Source organism: Myotis nattereri, assembly GCF_964212035.1.
Source record: "Myotis nattereri genome assembly, chromosome: 9".
Taxonomy (NCBI): Eukaryota; Metazoa; Chordata; class Mammalia; order Chiroptera; family Vespertilionidae; genus Myotis; species Myotis nattereri.
Window position 1 is genome coordinate 34814864 of NC_138084.1, and position 14479 is coordinate 34829342.

Consider the following 14479-nt stretch of genomic DNA (forward strand, 5'->3'; position numbering starts at 1 on the left):
AAGGGCCAGGAGGTTGAGAACCACTGTCCTAGATGATCTTACACATCTAAATGTTGATGTCTGCATTTAAATCTCCTGCCTAGGCCTGACCCCGAGCCACAAGCTTACTGGATGTCTTCTGTTTTGCCTATTAGCAGAGGTCTCAAATTTAGCCATCTGAAACAGAACTCTGATTTTCAATACCCTCACCCCCACCTCCACAACACTGTTCTTCCCCTACTCTTACCCTCCTCAGTAAGTAGCCCCAGCATGTATACAATGTTTTAAACCAAAAAAAGAGTCATCTGTAACAACATTTCCCCCCTCACCTTTTGCGTCTAATACACTGGCAAGTTTTGCAGTGGTTCTCAACCTTCTGGCCCTTTAAATACAGTTCCTCATGTTGTGACCCAACCATAAAATTATTTTCGTTGCTACTTCATAACTGTAATGTTGCTACTGTTATGAATCGTAATGTAAATATCTGATATGCAGGATGGTCTTAGGTGACCCCTGTGAAAGGGTCGTTCGACCACTAAAGGGGTCGCGACCCACAGGCTGAGAACCGCTGTTTTATGGGCTCCACCTCCAAACCAGGACCCAATTCCAACTGCTGCTCACCAGCACCACCACCATCATCCTGGTTCAGGCCATCCTTATCTCCCACCTGGACAACCAGAACCACCACAGGTCTACTGCTTTCTAATGCATATCCCCCCCTCAGCCCTACCCCATCTACTTCCAATTACAGTCAGAATGATACATAAAGACATAAATAGGGTCAGACACTCTCCTGCTTTAAGACTTCCTGTCATACTCAAAAGAAAACCCCAACTCCTAAGACCTAGAAAACCCTGTGATTAGCCCCCTGCCTCCCGCTCATGTTTTATTTGCTTCAAGCTCTCAATATGACCTGAAATCATTATTAGTCACAGTCTGTTAGCCACCTCTCCCATCAGAAGATAAGCCGTGGGAAGCCTGGCACTTTGTCTCTTTGGCCCACTATTAGATTCCCCAAAGAGGAGCCAGACTCCCTAGGTTAATATCCAAGATCACTTACTAGCTACTGTATGTGACCTTGGGCAAGTTCATCAACCTCTTATACTGAGTTTCCTTATTGGAAAGACAGGAATGATAAGATTGCCTACCCCCTAGGGTTGTTGAGAAGACTAAATGAGTTAATATATGTAACATATTTACTAGACTCTCTGGGTATCTGGTAAGATCTATGTAAATATATGTTATTCTTATTACTTAAAACAATACCTCATGTGCAGTGAGCATTCAAGAACTACTTGTTGAATAAATGAATGATCAAAACTGTTAATTAAGACCACCCTTCAGTTGCCCAGGTTACGGGTTGAAGCATAATTTGCCAAAGCAGTGCACAGGATACAAAAAGGATTCCAGCTTGTCCTCAGGAAAAACCTACAAAATTTTTGGCCTGACCCTGTGTGTGCATGTGTGTATGTGTGCGTGTGTGTGCATGTGTGCACATTCCTGGGCCAGCATCTCCAGCTTAGGTTTTGGAAGGAGAGAAAAGCCGCATGTGTCCCAAAACTGTTGTACAGCCAGAGCCACTTGGTGAAAATGGAGACATTTATACCTCTAAAGTGTGCCCAGAAATGCAATATTAGCAGCCAGGATGCCTAAAGGTCGGTCTGAACGGGATCTCTTTTACTTGGAGATCATTGTTAAAAATGATTTCAGATAAAAATCCCCCGTCAGAAACACTCCCCTCTGCCCTGCCTCTTTAATTCACTCCCAGAGACAAAACAAACGCGAGAAGAAAGGCTGAGATATGTTTGCAACTGGAAATGTTTTTTTCAGGAAATGATTCGGTACAGGAACATCATTCCCATCCCATTAACTGCTGACTCGGAGCCAACTGTTTGTAAAAGTGAATATGCAAACTGCCCGGTTCAGGCCTGGCCCCCGCCCCAAGGGGCCGCATTAGCGGCCACTTTCCCAAAACAGCCCGCCTGCCTTGGAGGTTTCATTTCTATTAAACCCAAGCAGGACCCAGCAGACGCCCCTCGCCAATCCCGCGCTCTAAAAGAGAAAGAGCTGCAATTGAATTTTCTCGGCACAGAATATGAATATGATGTTTATCCCCTGAACCTCCTCTAACAATCTAAAACTAGGTCTGAATGTGCGGCCCTCGGTGTCTCGCAGCACCATTAGTCATAACTTAATAAACAGATTAAATGCCCAGCGGAAGGTCGGCTGGGGAGAGCAGGGCGATTGCCTCCACTCCTGAGGCGCTCGCCACGAGGAAGGGGGCTTTGGCTTTTCTGGGAAGTGAAGTTTGACTCTGGGTCCAGCTGCGCAGCAGAAAAAAGTGCATAGATGGGCTTTGGAGTTTTAAAGAGCTGGATTTGAATCCGACTTCTATTTTTATCAGCTGCGGGACCGTATGTAAGTGACTGAACCTCCCTGAGATTCGGCATAAACTAATTCACTATGAAAAGCGGTGTAGCTGACACTGCTGGTTTCCTCCTCAATATTTATTTATTTATTTTTCCCCTGCTGAAAGAACACTCGTGTTGTTTCAGCATCTACCTCTCCCTCCCTCCTATGCCTCCAGGTGAAATCCTGGTTGGTTTATACTGATCACGATCATCTTAATTCCCTCAGCAGTGATAGCTCAAGCATTGTTTTGTGACCGCAAAATTCTGGTAAATAAGCTTTCAGAGGAAGTTTCTAGAAGCTTCTAGAATTTTTCCCTCCACTTTACAGAGAGGCCCAAGGGAGAGAAAGTATCTTTCTCCTAGCCAGTACTGCATCAGGATGGTAAGCCTGGATTTGCTGCAGCCAATTTGTTGCCATGAGGTGAGTCAGCCCAAAGGAAAACTCATTAAGTTAAAGTTGGTGGAGAAGAAAGATAGAAAGAGGGGGTTTTTCTTGATACAGTTAAGCCGCCATCTCTAAAGCCACCCTAGCTTTTATGTCTTGTTAGGAGAAATATACAGGGTCCCTTATTGTTTAAGCCAGTTGAGTTGGCATTTTCTGGTAACTGGGTCCTAAACTCCCTAATTGATTTATGAGGCACCAGGATGATAAAGTGGATGGATGAATACAGTAGGTCTGCAGTGAATGATAATTTCCCTTTCCTTTTTTTCCCCATGAAAAACAGAACAGCTGTAGGCATCTCTCACACTCCAGAAACAAGAGGAACTCAAAGAACACCAGGCAGAAATCAAGGATGGAGAGAAGAACGTACAGATTCCTAGAAGTATGGAAGGGTCCATTTATGCAAGGCCAGTGATTTCATTCATTCAACCAATAAACATTTCTGGGCATCCTCCTCTAAAGCAGCCCCTGTGCCAGCAAGGGGGATAAAGGTGTAGGGATCTGGCATGGGTCTGCCTCAAGCTGCTCACTGGTGGGAGAGGCCGGCACATAAACACAGCCTGCAGGACACTGCACTCAGGGGTGAGAGACACAACCAGAGGGCTGTGGGAGTTTCGGAGGAACAAGGCTGGCCAATGCTGGATGGGGAAGACCAGGAAGGATTCCCAGAAAGAGGGATATTTGAATTGAACTTGGAAAAATATAAATTTTCATCTGACACAGGTGCCCCACAAGAGGCACATCGTGTGTGGGGAAAAAAGTGTGCACAAACAGGGCAAGTGTTAAAAGAGTGGTGATTATGTCTGAACACTGGGAATGTAGGGAGGAAATAGGACCGGAAGGAACAGAGGGGCAAATAAGTAGGTGGGGTCCAGAGTGTGAAGGGTTTTGAATTCATCTGTTCCCCAGCACTCTTGAACTGTGCTCTCTGAGTCTACAGACAAAACAAACAACATACCAAGGGAGGGCAAGAGAATAGCTAGGATGTTCTTTCTCCTTCGGGGCAAGTGGGCCCCAGTGAGATATGTAGTCTGCTCTAGATCCTTATCAGGATTCAGATGATTTATTTCTGGTCCTCTTGAAAGCTACTAAAAGCTCACTTAACTTCTAAATGGCTCAAGGGTCCCCCCTGCCCCAGAAGATCTTGGCAGCTAGGGACAACTACATTGTCTGGTAAGCAAATCCCAACAATTTTTCTTCATGTGAAAAATCAACCAGAAAGAACATCTATATATATTTTTAAAAACCTACAGTTTTTATTAACATCGTAATAAACGGTGAGAAACTGGATGCTTACCCCTAAAATTGGAAGCAAGGCAAGATATCTCTGCTCACCATGCTCATGAAAAATCATACTAAGAATTCTAGCTAGGCCCTAGCCTGTATAGCTCAGTGGATAAAGACTAGCCATAGACTAGGAGAAAATATTTACAAAACACATATCTAATAAAAAGACTTGTATGCAAAATATACAAACACTCTAAAAACTGAACAGTAAGAAAACACCTCAACGACAAAATGGGCAAGAGCTTTGAACAAACATGCCACCAGAGAAGATGTATAGATGGCAAATTAGCATTACTGGAAATGAGTGGAGTCTGACCAAAGACAAAAGGAATAGCACATAAGCACTGTACTCTAGTTAACTGGTTGGTAGATGGTAGAAACCAGGTTTCTCACTGTTAGAGAGGGAGGTTACAGAGAAGCAAGGGGAGAAGGCTAGGATGACCCATGTAGTAATGGATTAGAGTTGGAGACATCAATAAGAACTCATGTTTAACTTAATATAGATACAGATGATTACATATTGAAATATTGAAAGACGTGTATATACATAGGTTAGTGCACACATATATTTCCATGCTGTCAGCTGAAAGGGCCTAAAAGAAATGACACTCTAGCAGGGATGAACACACCCAGTACCCAGATCTTAGTTCCTAGTACCATTCTTCAATAAAAGGGACCAGGACTCCTTGGAAAAATGGCTTATTCTAGAACTGGAGAGAAAATATACAGGAAATATACAAGATGAGTCTGGAAATAGAAAGTAGAGAAGCTGAAACGATTTGAGCAACAAAATAAAGTATTGGATTATAACCCAAACCACAAAATAAATATGAATCCATACAGATATAAATGACCAATTAAATGAATAAATGGGGGGTAGGGGGTATCTCCTTTGTAGAATTCCAAATAATTTATGTAGATCCTGTGCCCTCTAAGAAGGAGAACATTGCCCCACACTCCTCAAACGTGGGTTCTGCAGAGTGGCTTCCTTCCACAGAGAACAATATGAAAGGGGGACAACAGACACTTCACAGTGGAGAAACCTGACAGCACCACAATCATAAATCATGGGATTTGATGTGATATGTTGAATACAGCACTTACTTCTGTGCTCTTCCTCCCCCTAACCCATAACCCTACCCTAAGCATGAGAAAAGCATCAGACAAATTCCAGTGCAGGAACAGCCTAAGAAATACTTGCTTAGTACTCCTCAAAGCTTTCAGGATCATCATAAACAAGGGAAGTCTGAGAAAATGTCACAGCCAAGTGTAATATGCGATGCTGGGACAGAAAAAGGTAAAACACACACACACACACACACACACACACACACACAACAAAAACACTAAAGAAATCTGAATAAACTATGGAATTCAGTCAATAATATATCAATACTGGTTCATGGACTGTATAGCAAATGTACCACACTAATGGAAGACGTTAATAAGAGGAAAACTGGTGTAGGGCATCTGTACTATCTTTGCAATTTTCCTGTAAATCTAAAACTATTACAAAAATAGTCTATTCTTTTTAAAAACCAACCCACATTTTCTATTTTTTTCCAACCAAATGTAGTGTTCACTGGGGGAAACACATGACTTGATGGGACACACATGTTCCTTCCCATGACTAGGAGAAAGTGGTAATTTATTCAACATTAGCTGGGCCCTATGGAAGCATTTGTACAAGAGGCAAAGCACGAAGACCATTTAAAGGCCCTACAGTGCAAGCTATACTCATGCCCAAGTGAGAAGCCAGGTTTCCAGGAAGAAGTGCATGTGTTTTTTTTTTGTTTGATTCCAGGGCTGAGATGAGAAGACAGAGCTTCCTCATAACTTAAGGATGCCTGTCTGGCAGGGTCATTTCTGCTTTCCCAAGAGGGGGTTTGTCCCGTTAGTATAAGAATCACTGAAGATACAGAGGTCTCTGTAATGATTTTCTCTGTAACTGCTCAGGAAACAAGGTCTATTCATGGTCCCTGATGGGCTTTTGTGTTAGTTTTCTATTGCTGCAGTAACAAATTACCACACACTTGGTGGCTTGAAACAACACAGATTTATTAACCTTATGGTTCTATAGGTTAAAAGTCCAACGTGGGTCTCACTGGGCTAAATGAAGGTGTTGGCAGGGCTATGTTCCTTTCTGCAGGCTCTAGGGGATGATCCATTTTCTTGCCTTTTCTAGCTTTTAAAGGCCACCTGTACTCCTTGGCTTGTGGCCTCTTCCTTCATCTTCAAGCCAGTAATGAGGTAGGGGAGGGTGTCAAATCCTTTTCACATTGCATTACTCTGACCTCCTCTTCCACTTTCAATTACCCTCTAAGTACACTGGGCCACCTGAATAGTCCAGGACAGTTTCCCTATTTTAGAGTTAGCTGATAAGCAACCAAAATGTAACCCATGTAAGTTAACATAGTCACAGATTCCAGGGATTGGGACCTGGACATCTTTGGGGACCATTATTCTGCCTTTAACAGCTTTCCTGGTTCGTGGGACAGGTTCTGTTCTCAGTACTCACTCTTCCTACAACACATGGGTTCACTTTTTCTGTGTGAGATTGCCAAAGGAAATGCAAAATCCCAACCCTCTCCATCCCAGCCTTTAAACCCAGAGTTTTATTACTTTTAACTAAAAGGATACTTGTTTTAGCAGCCATAATACAGAGCATCAGGGAAACGTGGGAGCCAGCTCGTGGTGGCCTCAGAGGACTGTCAGGGTCTCACCGCACTCCGCTCTACTTGACACAGCGGTTTAGTCACCAGGGACTGACATCCGGCCCTTGGAGTGCAGCCAAACAAAGGGAATTTAGAGGCTGGTGTTGTGATGAGAGCTGACAGGGGGATCTACAGTTCTCAGTCTTATCATTTCCATGAGTGTCTTTCTCTTGGTCAGCTTTATAGTCTCTGTAGAATTGGAAGGCTGCCAAGCAAATGGCTCCTTAACATTTATTCATTGTTCAGCCGAACATGTAAGTCAGCTGCCCACCAATTGAAAGTAAGCATGGAGGGAGAAGGATGCACCATTGGCTTTCTGAGCAGTCAAAACAGTCTGAATTGGAGCACTGGTGGAGGTCTCAAGGAAGCCATGGGAGTTTAACTAAAACACTGCACAGCACAGAGGGTCCATCACCAAGCACATCACTCTTCCTTGTCTTTTGCTATGCCATGTCCCGTTATCTCTTTAAAGTGGGAACCAAAACTGTTTCCTTGGTTTTATTTTTTAAATGACTTTTTAAAAAATATTTTTATTTATTTCAGAGAGGAAGGGAGGAGAAATAGAATTATCAATGATGAGAAAGAATCATTGATCGGCTGCCACCTACACGCTCCACACCGGGGATCCAGCCTGCAACCCAGGCATGTGCCCTGACCGGGAAACGAACCATAACTTCCTGGTTCATAGGTCGACGCTCAACCCCTGAGCAACACTGGCCGGGCCGTTTCCTTGGTTTTAAAGGTCTGCTCCTCCTTAAGCAGGTGATGTGGATGTGCCATCCTAAGAGTTGACAGTAGAAAACGCCAAACCGTTGGCCATGCATGTGCATCTGTGTGTCTGCATGCCCCCTAAGCACTTGGAACAGTCATGGAGACCACAGAACTTGATCTGATATGCTGGTTAATTACACATGAAGAGTGGGTACAATGAGTGACCCAGGACAGCCTGTGTAGAACTGGCTCTTCTTCTGTCTTTCATTCATAAACATGGATGGACACCTCAGGTGACAGGGGGTGGGCCAGGAGCTCTGACTACGAAGATAAAGAAGTCCTTCCTTTCTGGGGTCAGGAGGCTCCTGAAGGGCAGCTACCTGTGGTGGCCCTCAGAGCCCTGCACAGTGTCAGGCACACGATAAACACTCCATAAGCTCGGAAGATGCTGTAGGGAGGGGAGGGGAAAGGCGAATGCACAAAATACAATGCAATATGATAAGCGCTTCCACCCAAGTCCTGAGAGCAGAGTGCCCCTCCAGGAAGGAGGGAGCAACAGAGGAGGGACTAGTACTTGATGTGACACTCTTTAGGCAGCACTGGAACACTGCGAAATAGATGACAGGCTGTTCAGGATGAAGAAATGATGATGTAGACATGAAGGTCAAAGAGCCACAGGGAATGAAATGAAGAAGCTGATGCAGGTGATATCTAAAGGTAAAAGCAAGTGAGGTACAGAAGCTGTACAGGGTGCCTGGGGCCCCACTAACCCTCTGGTGGCCTCAGCATCTCCCACACCCTCCTCTGTTGCTCCCTTCCACTCTCTCTAAAAATCACTGGAAAAAATATCCTTGGGTGAGGATTAACAAAAATATAAAATAAATTATAAAATAATGGATTGATTTATTTCTGACTGAAAAAGAAAAATATGCTCATTTAAAAGAACCCTGAAAATATTAAAAACTGCCCGGCCAGTGTGGCTCTGTGGTTGAGCATTGATCCATGAACCAGGAGGTCATGGTTTGATTCCAGGTCAGGGCAGATGCCCGGGTTCTGGGCTTAATGCCCAGTGTGGGTGTACAGGAGGCAGCTGATCGGTGATTCTCTCTTGTCATTGATGTTTCACTCCCCCTCTCTCTCTCCCTTCCTTTCTGAAATCAAGAAAAAACAAAAACCAACATATTTAAAAAAAGAGAAAATATAAAAAAATGAAGAAAAAATATTTCCTATTGTTTAGAGATAAAATGTTAACATACTGTATTTTCTTACAAGCTTTTCTATTTTATACACATATGCACGTGTGTGCATGCACACACACACACATACACACACTAACATACTGGGTACATGTGTGGCCTACTTTTATTGTATTATATAGTACTAGAGGCCCGGTCCACGAAATTCATGCCCTGGTGGCTGGGGGAGGGGGAGTGGTCTCCTCAGCCCAGCTTGCACCCTCTTACGGTCTGGGACCCCTTGGGGGATGTCCAGGACCCCTCCCTCCTTACTGCATGCCTGCTTGTTGCTCCTTGCCACTCGACTCACTGCTCCTTAGCACTGCTGTGGAGGCAGGAGGAAGGAGAGGCCCCCCGCCACCGCTGCTGCACTTGCCAGCCATGAGCCTGGCTTCTGGCTAAGTGGTGTTCCCCCTGTGGGAGTGCACTGACCACCAGGGGGCAGCTCCTCTATTGAGCGTCTGCCCCCTGGTGGTCAGTGTGCATCATAGCGACTGGTCGTTCTGGTCATTCCGCCATAATGGTAGCCTAGGCTTTTATTATATAGGTGGCCTACTTTTATTGTATTGTATAATCTCATTAGCTTTCTTTATGCCATAAAAAATATCACTTTAAATGGCTTCCTCAATCTCTCTTGAAGGTACACACATATGCTACTTAACCGTTCCATAACTCAGGGACATTTAGGTGGTTTCCAGTCTTGGGGGGAGGCGGCTGCGTCTGGAAGGTTGAGTCATCAGCCAGCTATGAAGGGTGAGTGAGAGCCCAGGCAATGGGACCGGCTGGCGCAGAATGTGGGGCCCCTGGGGACTAGTCAGGCCACAGGACCTCCTCTCTTTCATGGATGGGAAAGCTGTAGTCTAGAAAGTATAAAAAATGCCCCTGAAAAGTTTCCTAGAAGATAATTCTAACAGCCATCTCCTTTCCCTGGTATCTGAGTTTGGAGTCCTTTGAAAGCAGAAGAAATCCCAGGGAAAAGGGTGAGGGGAAGTGAAAGCGAGTGACAGAGACATAGGAAAAGCCAATGAAGGGGGCGCATGTCACTGAGCTGGTCACCTATGGGCCACTGAGCCTCAAACGCCATGTGGGCTCTCTGAGGAACTGTGTGATTTCCCCAGGAGATCTCCCCGTTAGTTGAGGCTCCCACAGGCTTCCCTGGGTAACAGCTGTGAGGGCTTTGGAAGCCAGAGCCACAGTGAAGTAGAGGTGCCAGGTTCAGGTGGCAGCCTGCTGTGCGCACCAAACTGTCTACCGTAGCTGGGCTGAAACAAGAGGTGGCCGGGGAGTGTGACATGCAGTACAAACGCATCTGCTGTTCACCTAGAGATTCAGGGGCACCAGGACCCTGCCTCCTACTCCCCCTAGGAGAGAAATCCCAGGAGAGCAGGTGGGAGTGAAGGCATAGATAGCAACCAATCTGGAGGGGAACACAGTCTTCTTCACCACAGAAGAAGCAAACAAGAATGGATGGCCTGCAGAATCCTGTTCTTCACATTATGACCCTAGGTCAGTGCCAGTCTAAACAAACATCTGCTCAGTCCTGACTCTGACGTGCCCAGGCTGGAGACGCGGAGATGAGCAGGACGTGAGTCTCGCTCCTGACTTGCTCAGGTGCAGTCTAAGAGGACCTCAGGTAGGGGTGAGTGGGCAGGTTGTTTCCATGAGAGCACAATTTCTGAAGACAGGGGAAGGGAGGTGACCTGCGCTGAGCTCGTGCCACAGGCGAGGCCCTGGGCGGAGGGTTTCCGTTCATTCCTCGTCATCTACAACCTTCAGGAGCAGAGACGCCTGCTTCTCGGGGACAGAGCCGAAGCTTTGGGACCAGGTCATCACCACGCCATCATGATCAGTGTCTCAAGAAGTCCAAGCCTCCTGCATCTGATGGGATGGGGACTTGTAAAATATGCTCATTCCCTTCCTCCCACCCTTGAGCACTGATTGAGCACCTGCTGTATGCCATGCACTATTCTAGGAAAGAACTAACCCTTGCCCTGGGAAATAAGTCACATACACCCAGAGCCCCAGTGGGCTGAGGGCCAACACAGGCCCGGCTCCAGTGACGAGGGAGCCGGAGCTAGCCTTGCGCTGCCAGGAGGGGCCAGGGAGGGCTTCATGGAGAAGGTGGTGCCAGGCCCTTTTGTGGCTCGGTCTCTGTTCCTCTCTCCATCTCACTTACTCCCGTCTGTCAATATGCCAGTACATCTGTGTGCCTACCTGAAGAATACCTGTCTCCTCCATTATTCTGAGTGCTCCAAGAGGACCGAGGCTTTGCCCACCTCTGCACGGCAGCACCCGCCCCACAACACGTGCCTGATGCTCACTTACTGGATCAATGAATGGTGCGGCAGTGCTGGCCCCTGAGCAGGCCACACGGCCAACAAACCTCTCCACCTTCCAGAGCAGAGCCAAGCATCAAACATGGGCAGGTCTGGGCTTCAGGAAGAGAAGGACAAGGGCCTGGAGGCAGCCAAGGGGAGCGCAGAAAGCACTGACACATTCTGGTTCTGAGCGTGGGGGTCTGGGACGTTTCGTTACAAGCATTTTTGCTTGCAATTTACATATCCTCAGCGCAATGACCGAGTCCTGTCCCATCATGGAAACCCGGGAACTACCACACTAGCCGTGGCAACACGTTGTCAGTCGTGCCCCGCAAGAGCCACTGCGGCTGCCTGTTTTTGTTTTTCTAAAACCAACAAGCCATGTTGACAGCAAATCTGTACTGAGAACCTATTAAAGAAATTGTAGTAAATCAGAGATGCTTTAACTGCCTGTCTGGCGTCCCGCTGATTGCAAGCCTGACACTTGACTGTAGCTGCCTTTGTACAGTCTCCCATTTGATTCCATTCCCCGGATAATTACTGAGTCTTGACTATGTGCAAGGCAATGCGTTGGGGCCTCATTCCCATTGCGTCTTTCAGGCCCAGAGTATAATTTAACTTATGGACAAAAACAGGCACAACAGGAGCAGAGAGTGACAGAGGCCACCAGAAACTGGGCAGACTATTTCAAAGAAGATAACATTTTACCATGTAAGCAGGTGTGCAGTAGCTGGTACCACACACACGCTCACTCATTTGCTTAAGCATGCATTCAACAGCATTCCCGAGCAACTTTCCTGGGCCAGGCCTGGTCCTGGGTCCTCGGGTCAAAGGGAGGAATGAGCCCCAGCCCCAGTGTACAGCAGAGTACCCTGTGGAAGCCAAAGCAGTAACACTTAACTCCTCGGGAAGTGGAAATCAGGGAGGACTTCTCAGAGGAGATATTTTCCTTTGCCTCTTAAAAGAGTAGTTCACCAGGTGCAGAGGAGAAAGACATACTGGTACAAAAGATCTTGAGATGTGAGAACAGGCACGCTTTCAAGAAGATTGTGGTAGAGTAATGTGTCTGTGGGGTGTCAGAATTAAGCTGAGGGCCAGAACATACAAAGTGTGGATTTCATCCTGAAAGCCACTGAAGGATAAGCAAAGCAGGGCTCTGCACGTTTGTAGGATGGCTGGGCAAAGGTTCCCTAGTGGACTCCCCTAAGCGGGAAGTCTTCCTGGGATGGGACCTACTCCAGATAAGGCTGTCTGGGCTGGCCTGGGCTATGGCCAATCCAAGGGAGATTTTGGAAGAATCCCAGCCCTATCTCCTATTTGACTTTCCTTCCCCTCTAGAGTGGAAATCATAATACTTAGCTCACAGGTTTATAATGAAGCGCTGATCACATCACACACACTGCCCAGCCTAGTAGGACAAGCCTAAGTAAGCTTCAGTATCTGCCAGTCTACCCTTCCCCATGCTTGCCGATGTGTGCCTGAGTCATGCGTATCAGCACCCGGGGAGGGAGGGACTGCTCAGAGATGATCTAATGAAACAAGAATGACTTTGGCAAGCCAACAGAGCTCTAAAACAAAGTTGGAGGAGATGTTAAGAAATTATGATCTATCCCCTTGTCTTGGGTTTCAAACAGATGACAAGAGACAAGACGATGAAAAGATAGAAAAGTAAAAGACTGATGAAATGCTTTACCAAGCAGGACATTTTGGAGCAAGTGGCATTCTGAAAGTACCCAGGCAGGTTGGAGAAGGACTATGTTATAGTTGCTATGGAGACTGGAAGGTGGGATGGCGATGGCAGTGGAGGTGATGGCAGTGGTGGTTTCGATGGGCGGTGGTGCTGTTGATAGTGGTGACTGGTTTAGAAGAATTTTCAGAGGCGGGAAAAAGTGGTGCTCAATATCCATAGCACCTGGATTGTGGACCCTAAATAATAATGCCATTTCCCACTTAAGGGAAGCAGGGCTCCTTGGAGAAATGGCTGATTCTAGATCAGAGGCAGAAAATAGATGAGCCTGGAACAGCTTATTGCCAGAAACCAATAAATTATGAATTTCTACCAGGTAGGGTCGTATCAAAAAGGTTTCCATTGGCCAAAACCAGAAAACTTTGAGCACCAATAAGGACAGTAACTGCAATATCTTGAAACATAGCAGATATATTTAAATCCATGAGTTAATAATGATACTAGAAAAACAACAACAACAACATCTCTCTAGTCACCTCTGGAGGATGCTAAGAAAACCACCCATTTTGAAAACTGGTAAATAAAGGGGAAATAATCTAACATTTAGCCTATCTTTCTCAATCAAATGTACCTGTGGCTGACCAAATACTTATTGAGGTACGTTTATCTTTAGAAAGCATTTTAGATAATATATAACAATGAAACAAATGAATTGGAATTTAACCATTGAAAACCCTAATGAATTAACATATGCAGGCAACGATCACCAATGGCTTCTCATAATGAGAGACAGACAATCAGATATAATGCCTCCCTTGCCCCCCCACCCCCAAATGACACAACACCATCAAGGCTAGATCTACCTACCAATTTTTCAGGGGTCAGAGGGGCTTATTATCTGACACCATCAATGTATAGCTAGCAAAATCTAGACTGTGGGAAACTCTATAGATTTCTTCCATAAATATTTCTCAAGGAATAAAAGAGATCTGAGAGAATGTCAACCAGTTGCAATGCCCAGGACTTAGTTTGATCTTGAGTTCAACCAACTGTAAAAATAATAAATGAACCCATCAAATTTATGAGACAGAATAGCTGAAGATGTTAAGGAATGATTAAATTTTGTCTGCATGTCATAAAATTGTGTTTTTAAAAAGAACCCATATCTTTAAGAGCTATAACTAAAATATATATACTGAAATAATATGTCTGGAATTCACTGCAAAAGAATGTACTGGCAGAGGCTGAGGGTCAGATGGGGCAGATACATGAAATAAGATCGGCCACGGATTAATCGTTGTGTTGAAGTGGGCGAGGGTTGACTGAGGGTGTGTTACGCTATTTTTTCTGCTTTTGTATACGTTACAAAATGGCTACAGGAAGAGCTTCTTGTAGTAGTGAGTTTTTCTTTCATGGTACTTCACAACTAGATTCTGGATGTGGGGAGCAGAAGAAAACCACAAGCTTGTTTTGTAAAATAAGGAGACAGATCCGGGCAAGTAAGAAAGAACAAGGTCCATCTGGAAAAAACAAAGCAACCCATGTGGCAAGCCTAGATTAATAGCTTTAACATATAATGACTTCATTATAAAAATCCATAGTCTATCAAAGCCCCTAAGGCACGTTACTAAAATAAATTAAGTGGCAATTTATCTAGAGAAAAAGATACGTAAGTAACTAGGAAATATTGGGGGA